The 8,175-nt window shown below is 43.2% G+C and overlaps 1 protein-coding gene across 2 annotated transcripts in view; it reads left to right on the top strand.

Annotated features, from left to right (window-relative positions):
- Positions 1 to 3,244: 3,244 nt before the first annotated feature.
- Positions 3,245 to 8,175, top strand: part of CPNE4 (copine 4) — a 412,001-nt gene continuing 407,070 nt past the window's right edge. The window contains exons 1-2 of one of the 2 annotated variants that reach the window (XM_039837137.1): positions 3,245 to 3,264; positions 6,193 to 6,440. The gene's annotated coding sequence lies outside the window, so the exon portion shown is untranslated. Of the gene's footprint in view, positions 3,265 to 5,895; positions 6,441 to 8,175 lie in introns of those variants that run through there. The other variant, XM_039837136.1, reaches the window with a different exon arrangement.

Genomic DNA, 8,175 nt, shown 5'->3' with positions numbered 1-8,175 from the left:
CAGGTATAATGGATTATTCAGTTACTTGAGGTTACTTGATAAGGCCATACCTACTCTTGACTTGGAGGCTTTGTCTATGTTATTTATTGTTTGGAAAGCCTTTTGCTCTCACTTGCTGGTCAATTTCTAAAGCTTATGAAGATAGAGCTAAATATTATCAGTATTTCAATGGCAGAAAGTAATCGAGCCTGTGGAAAAAAAGTGATACGGAGGGTGGGATGAGAGCCTTATAATAAGCAAGTATGGACTGGACTCTGATGATACTTCTTCACCAGGGGAATTTCATTGTGTAGTTATGGCAAGAGCCAAATGGACCTGGATTTAAAACTCACCTCTATAGCTAACTAGCTATGTAGATTTTGACAAGATACTTAATCTCTCTCACCTTTGGTTTATTATCTGGAAAAAAGGGCATACTTACCTTATTGGGTTGGTATGAAAGTTAAATATGATAATAGTAAATCATTCAGCCACGTCTAGCACATAGGACAGGCTCAAATATTATTTTCTGTTTCTCTCCATACCCACCAATCTCTTCTTCAAGAAAATGCAAAGCTGCTTTTCAGCCAAGCTATTTTGAGTACCATTAATGCCCCATCTCCCTTCTTTTGGCCAATTTGGCATATTAAAATGAATGATTAAGAATGATCTCTTTGTGGTTATGGACATTGTTTTTTTTTTCTTTTAGCCAGGATCTTTTCCTCAACTCTGTCCAAAGAAAAGGAAACTGCAAAGAAACTTGTTTATCCAAAGCCATTAATGGAAAATTGTCCAGGTAACTTTCCGAGGGTATGTCAGAAATAATATTTGGCTGTTAGTAGAAAAAAGGCTGACAATAGTGACTTGAATCAACTGGTGGCTTTATTTTTCTCATAATAAAATTGTTGAGAACTTGATCGCCTTTATGATATCCAAGACCCAGCTTCCTTTTATCTTTCTGCTTAGCCCGCCTTGGCAAATGCTTTCTGCTTGATAGCCACATGATGGCTGGCCCACCTTCACCTTTAGGTAGAAAGAAGAGAGGAGTAAAGAGCTAAAGGTGTTGTGACCGGAATAACCAGACTCAACCTGAGTGCTTTGATTATAGAGGCAGTTTATTAGCCGGCGGCTGTCCTTCCAAAGGAGCAGCCCCGAAATGCCAAGATACAAGGTTTTTAAGCCCTAAATCCTATTCCTCATTCTGTCTTAAACACAAAGGTCCATCTTTCTCCTATTCACTACCTGTCAACCCACTGGTCAGGTGTGCAAGTGGGGAGTACAGAAGCAGAAAGCTTGTTGTTAGAATGTTATGTTCCTATGGGTGATTGCCTATGTTCCCATGGGCAATAGCCAGTGTTCCCATGGGTAACGGCCAAACAGTAATTTTCAGCTTATATAAAATTGATTATTTTTCATGCCACGCAAGCAAGCAGGGTTACACAGGCTAAAATTGGCAGTTAGCGTATGAGCTCATTGTTACAAGTTTCATGATTAACAGAATGTGGTTAGGGGTCCCAGAAACTAGGCCTAAGGTATAGGCTTCCTTTGTCCAGTTTCAGGTTTTAATTATCCTTTAACCCTTTCACATTTCAGCAGGCTATCACAAAGGTACATTTCAGCTGAGTCAGTATCTCCTTCCCTTTTAAGACTGTCATGGAAACTGCCCTATAAATTCCACATCTTAATGGCTAAACCACCATGGATAACAAAACATTCTGCGATGATGCAAATGTTCTGTATCTGAACTATTCAAGATGGTAGCTACTCACCACTGTGACTGTTAGCATTTAAAATGTGACAGGTGTGATTGAGAGAATGAATTTTTAATTTTACTTAATTTCAATAAATTTAAATTTAAGTAGCTACATGTGTTAGTGGCTACCATATCAGACAGTGCAGGGCTAGATCTTTGTCATGTGACCACCCTGTTTTCAAGAAAGGCTGGAAAATGTGGGTTTAGGGCTGAGCACATTGCTAACTCCCACAAAATTGTGCTTTTCTAAGTAAGGAAAAACACACAAAAATGAATATAGGCTAGGCAAATAGCAATCTCTGCAACAGAGCGATAGCTGTATGTTAACATCCCTTAAGCGCAAAGGAATGGAGTCCAAATGAGTTCATCACGAATATGAAGAGTGGTGTGGCTGGGCAGATGTTATATAGCTGAAAACCAGAATCCCAGAAATGCAGTTCGATTCAAAACACCTTTTTTTTTTTTTCATAATGAAGAAACTGAGGCTTAGAAGAGTGACTGTGAGGCCTAATTAAGACACAGATGGGATAATCTGCTCTGAAATAATAGAGCTGATTTAGTGTCCTTTAAAACATCACCCATAGTAAATGTCAGAAAGAAAATGCTCTTCGCCTTTGGCTTTTAAAAATGCAATGAAGTAAAGCTAGAGGGATTTTGATGCCATCTATTGGTAGACAAGAGTATAAGGTGCTCCTTCCCAGCATAGCTTGTTAGTGAGGGATTTAGAGGCACCAGAGTTAATATAGGGTCCCCATACAGAAGAATGACAGTGGAAGATGTGATCTCTGCATCAGCTTGAAACATATACATTAGTTCTTTCTTGACTCTTAGCATCTTAGAAGGGCTTTCTTAGAGCACTCCTCTCTGCTTTCCAGTAATAGAGCCCATTTTCAGGCATATACAGAAACACCAGAGGAAGACATATCAATCAATCATCGAAATCACATGAAATAGAAACAAAACAAAACAAAACATTTTTGAGCTATAAATAACCCTAGAGGGAAATTCAAGATTCTTATTTGATCCAACACCTCAAAAATAAATCCTGTTATTTATAGCAGTCCCCTTGACTAGTTGAGTGTACAACTATCCTACAGCTCAGGGGGAAAAAAAAAAAACAACAGAAATTCAATTTCAAAACAAAATGCTCACCCTGACTCATTCAGTGAAGAATCCAAGGTTTTAATGCAGGGCACTGACTCTCTGCCTGTTTTTCCCCTTCATCATCTGCTACCCCTAAAAAATGGTATCAACTGAATTGGTAAGAATCCACATTTCTTCCCTTTTGTTCCCTGGCTCCATTCCAGCATTTCACTTGTCACACTGATGGGTGGGGTGCCTTTCATATTGGCATAGGACAGCGAGTGGATGCCTCTCCTTGTGTTAAACAGAGACCCGGCTACTGAATCTACCCAGAGCTGGAGCCTCCTTTTCGGCTTGGAAACACCAGAGGCACCGTGGCTCCAGATAATTTTGACTATGGCTGTAGAACCCAGCAGCTCAGAATCCATGAAAAGGAGAGTTGGAAGGAGGTGAGTGATACAAATAAGATTTTGATGTCACAATTCAAGGGACTCCGGCTGGTGAGCAACTTGCTGTGGGTGCAGTGATTGCGACAATAGTTCATTAGCTGGTTATACATCTTCATTTGTAGAGATGAGCTGTTGGTTTCAGGTGAGAGGTGAGGTGGGAACAAATTCTGTTTTATGTGCCTTTCCAAGAGCCTCTTTGAATTTACCTTCAGGGTCATGCATTGAGAAAAAAAAAAAATCCAAGTTTGGCATAAATCTGCACATGTGTTCTGCACACCGGCTTGCAGGCGACTGTTTCTAATTAGGGAGCTGAAGCCTGCTGGCAGAGGAAACCATATTTGTCACAAGTTGTGGCATTGCATTTAGTTTGTGTGTTTATGCTTCTTACATGGGGAGGGGGCAGAGATGATTTTACTGGATTCTTCCCTGTGGATTCTGACTCTATTACTTCTGATTTTGGGTTCATGTGTCTGGCCATTCTTAGTTATCCCTTGAGAGCCTTCTTCAATTAACACTCCCTGTTCTCACATTAACTAGTTGTGTTCCCTGATGTAGTCATTGTGACAACCCAAATCCCAGGTTTTTGTGGGTATAATAAAACCTACTTCGGCAAGTTGTTGAGAAAATTAAATGAGCTGGTCAATAGAGTGCCTACTATTGTCTGGGTATAGGATGTGTTCAGCACATCTTAATTCCTTTTCTCTCACCTATAAAATAAGTGGTTTGTGTTAAATGACCTTTAAGGTATTTTTAGAAATTTAACAAATGTTTATTGATTACCTAATGAGTAACAGACATTGAGCTAGGCATTGGGATTACAATCATGAACCAGACAACACACAGGCTGCCTCCTGCCTTCATAGGACTTAAGTTTCAGAGGACACAATCGACATGCAAGAAAATGCATAACGACTTTCCTTTTCTTTCCCTTCCTCTTTGTAAATTCAATCCGGCTCAAATTTTAAATTAATCTTTGCGGCTATTTCTTCATCAAACCTGAAAGGAATATTTTCTGACTTACATTTTCATATTTATTAAACATATGCTGACTTTGCCCAGCATTCATTGTCCCTTTCTTGATAGGAAGACCTCAAATTTCCTTTGGGGAACCTTCCTTGTGTCTTACTCTCAGTCAGTGTAGATCAATAGGTGGGGCTCCACCCTAGCTCCAGGTGTGCTATAGAGCAGGTGTCCCTAACTTCTGGGCTGCAGACTGGTACTGGTCCGTGGCTTGTTAGAAGCCAGGCCGCATAGCAGGAGGTGAGTGGCAGGCAAGTGAGCAAATCATCTGTATTTGCAGCTGCTCCCCAGCACTAGCATCACTGCCTCAGCTCCACCTCAGATCATCAGGCATTAGATTCTCATAGCACTGGTCCCTGGTGCCAAAAAGGTTGAGGACCGCCACTATGGAGCACACTGAATGCTCCCAGGCACTGTGGAAAGCCTGGCCTATCAGAGTGATCCTATATCCCAAGGCCACAATGATTGACTAGTTCTTAATCACACAACCCAAGGTTTTCCAATCAAAGTGAATCAAAAGATCTTCCGTATACAGACAAACTCTTTAAGATCCTTTCTAGGGTCCACATTTATTGTTATTCTACTTCAGAAGGTTTGAGAGGTGACCTGAGGGGAGAAAAATGTCATTTTTTTTTTCTTCCTGAAGACTTTTCTTCTGTTTCTCAAAGATCATCCTAATTGTTACTATAGAATCATTAGTGTGGCACCTGCTCCTAATCTCCTAATCCTATTTCTCCTCCGACTTCCAAATTGAGAGCTGTGCAGTTGGTGAAAGGCTCTTGGCTGACAACCTCTTTACATGAAGAGAGTCTTGTTAGATAGTGTCTTAAGAGGATGGAGTGAAAAATGCTCCTGTCTCCCCATATCTCTATCCATATTAGATTGTAACATCCCTATCTCAATCATCTCAATGTCAGAAAGTCTTTTCTGAACATTATGGATTTTGAAGTTCATTTTGTGATTCTGACAATACCTATATGCTGAGAGAATGTAGTTGTCTAGTTTATCTTCTGTTGCAGAAACAATCAGACACAATATGTTCCTCCAGTGCTCATTTGTCTGAATTTGACTTTGAATAAGTTTGGGACAGGAAAGCCACACTTCATTTCTAAAGTGTTTCATAACACGAGACAGTGGTTACCCCTTACATAAGACGACATGTTTATATCCATTTTTTAAACGTAGGTACTCCCTAAACGTTTCTTCATCTTGTGAGGTAGATGAATTCAGGAAGACATTATGGGATGACCAAAAAGCCTGGTTGTCCATTAATTTATTCATGCATTTACTGACTAAAAAAAAAAAAAAATTATCGGACTCCTACCACACGCCAGGCACTTTTGTGGACACGGGATACAGAGGTGAGCAATATTGTTTGGTGGGAGTTGAGCATCCATCCAAGAAGTTTCCTTGACTGTGTGCAAAAAAGTATCAGTCCCACCCCTCGCAGATATTACTCTTTTACCCTGAGTGGTGATAAGGGCCAGATGCTTGGAGAACAGAATTAAATGTCCCCGGGAGCCTGGTGTGAGCGACAGAGCTGAGTAGGAAGCCTGGACCGCAGACGCTGCAGGACCCCTGAGCGCAACACCCGCCCAGTCCGGGGCGGAGCCGCGGACTCGAGTTCCCTGGTCAAGGCTCGAGTCCGCCGGAACCCCCCAGGGGGCGCTCGCGCGGAGGTTTCCGAACTAGTATCTCTCGGGTTGCTGGGCGCATGGGTTTCGTCAGAAGGTGGAAATCTTTCTGAGAAGCTGCCATCTCCCCACTACCTGCTCGCCTCCCTTCTCTTCCTTCCTTCCTTCCTCCTTGGCTCCTTTCCGCTCGCCCCCTTTCCCCAGAACCTCCACTTTATTCTCTGAGTTAACTGAGAGCTGAGCTGCTACCCCCAACATTTTCACCTTTCCCCAGCCCCCATTACCAAGAATGGAGTCAGGGTTTCCGGAGAGACCAAACTCTCCTCCCAGCATCTTTTCCATCCGCTGTTGCTAAACTGGCCTCAGAGGACGACGGAGGAGGGAAGTCCGACACCGTAACGCCACCACACAACTACACCACCAACCACCTCTACTCCAAAGCCGGATTTTGCATCTTGGGGGCGGGACAGACCTCGTCCCGGGCTGAATTCTCTTTCTACTCCTCGAGGTTGGCACACCCAGGTAAGTAAATGCCAACTCTGCATTCCTGTGTTCTTGGGGCGCTAGGATTGCAAAGTCTGTTGGGGCTGCTGCGTAGCAAGACCAACTTTTGAGATGCACTGGTTTTCGCTCTGATTTCCTTGTTTATCATTACTGTTGTTGTTTTAAGAATCAGCTACAAGCATAGTCTTTAATCCAAGGGAACTTTCATCCCCTACATCTTGCCTTCTGACAGTCGCCTTACGCGCACAGGTAGGGTGGGGCGCATGGGATGGGGAAGCAGCCCGCGGAGGGGGACCGCGGTGCACCTGCTGAGTGGCAGGTCCTGCAATTCCTGAAGAGGCGAGGGCTGTACTATTTTAGAAGTAAGGGTGGGGGAGGGGAGAAGAGTCCTGGCTGAAGTTGCAGCTTCCCTTCTGATGGTGAGAAAACTCCGGGAAATTGCAGCGGTGTCCAATGGCTTGACCTAGCTGCAGTGGGATTCAGCCTCTCAGCCCGCCCCCGAACCCCTATAGGGACTCTCCGGCTTAAAACTAATCAGTAGACTTGCAAGTCCCTTGATTCAGCCATACCTCTTGGCTCTCCTTTCTCTGCTAAGTAAAGTAGCCAGGGCGATAAGGGGACGGGGTGATAGCACTCGAGGTACTACTGAAGAGCTAGTTATAGCTAACTAAAGAGATCGCGACCCCGTGTGGTATCATAGACGCCTGAGGATTGTTAAGGAGCGAACGAGAGAGACAGTTAGGAGGTGTCCTAACTGTCTTGGTCCACGCCAAGTGAGTATTGATTACCACCCGTTGGGTAGCAGGCTGAACTCTGAGAGAAACTCTTATGAAGATGCACTCCTCCTTCCTCTTGAAGGAAATGGGTGGGCTTTAAGGCTCTGGTTCCCATCCTGCCCTCCAGATTCGACCGCGCCCCCCGGCGGCCTTGCAAGGCTGGTTTCCAGCCCCAGAACTTGCCAGGCTCCAGGAAAAACCTCGAGCTGCAGAGATGATCCTTGGGGCACGAGCTTATGAAGTGTGCGCCATGGGAGTTCCGGAGGTGAAGGGAGAAAAGATGAGCAGAGAGGGGAGAATGCCCTGGGATTTCAGTGCCTTTTGGGAGGAGACGCCGCCGCCGCTCCTCTACACCTGTGTTTAAAACTATGTAAAACCAGCCCTTCATCCTCTTGCTGCTTTGCCAGGAATTTTTAAAGCATTCCTCTTGGTTGTTCTTGGCTCACTTGGTTTTCTGTTTCCTAAACAGCATTTTTTAGCTGTCCAAGGTACTCAAAAGTGTTCTCCTGAAACTAAGACTATACCCTGCTTTTATGGAAAAACTACCTTAACTTCAAATGAAATATTCTTTTGTCCCCATTCCTTCTTTCTGCTGCCCTCTTAACAATTCTTATTCTCAAAGACGTTTGTGTTTTATTTTTTACTTTATGTCAAAACAACCCCCCCAAAAAAACTTTACCAGGTGTTTTGAATCCATGACAATGTATGTTTTGTTTTAGTATCTATTGGTTAAATTTCACAGCACATCCCCCAGAAGCCAAGAGGCAAGCAACAACTTTACTTATTTTATATGATGACCTTTAAGTTTAGGAAGGTCCCATTTTTTTTCTATTACCCAGCAGATAAGACACAGCTCAGGATGGCTATGGCTGCAATTCAGAAACTTCTGATGTTTTCATTTTCCTTACTGAGCTGCTGCTTCTAGGTTAAATTCTTTTTATTTGCTTGTCTATTTTTAAAGACTGCCAAAGTTACTC

The sequence above is a fragment of the Pteropus medius genome, unplaced genomic scaffold (assembly GCF_902729225.1).
Source record: "Pteropus medius unplaced genomic scaffold, Ma_sr-lr_union100, whole genome shotgun sequence".
Lineage (NCBI taxonomy): Eukaryota > Metazoa > Chordata > Mammalia > Chiroptera > Pteropodidae > Pteropus > Pteropus medius.
This window is presented reverse-complemented; position numbering and strand designations above follow the sequence as displayed.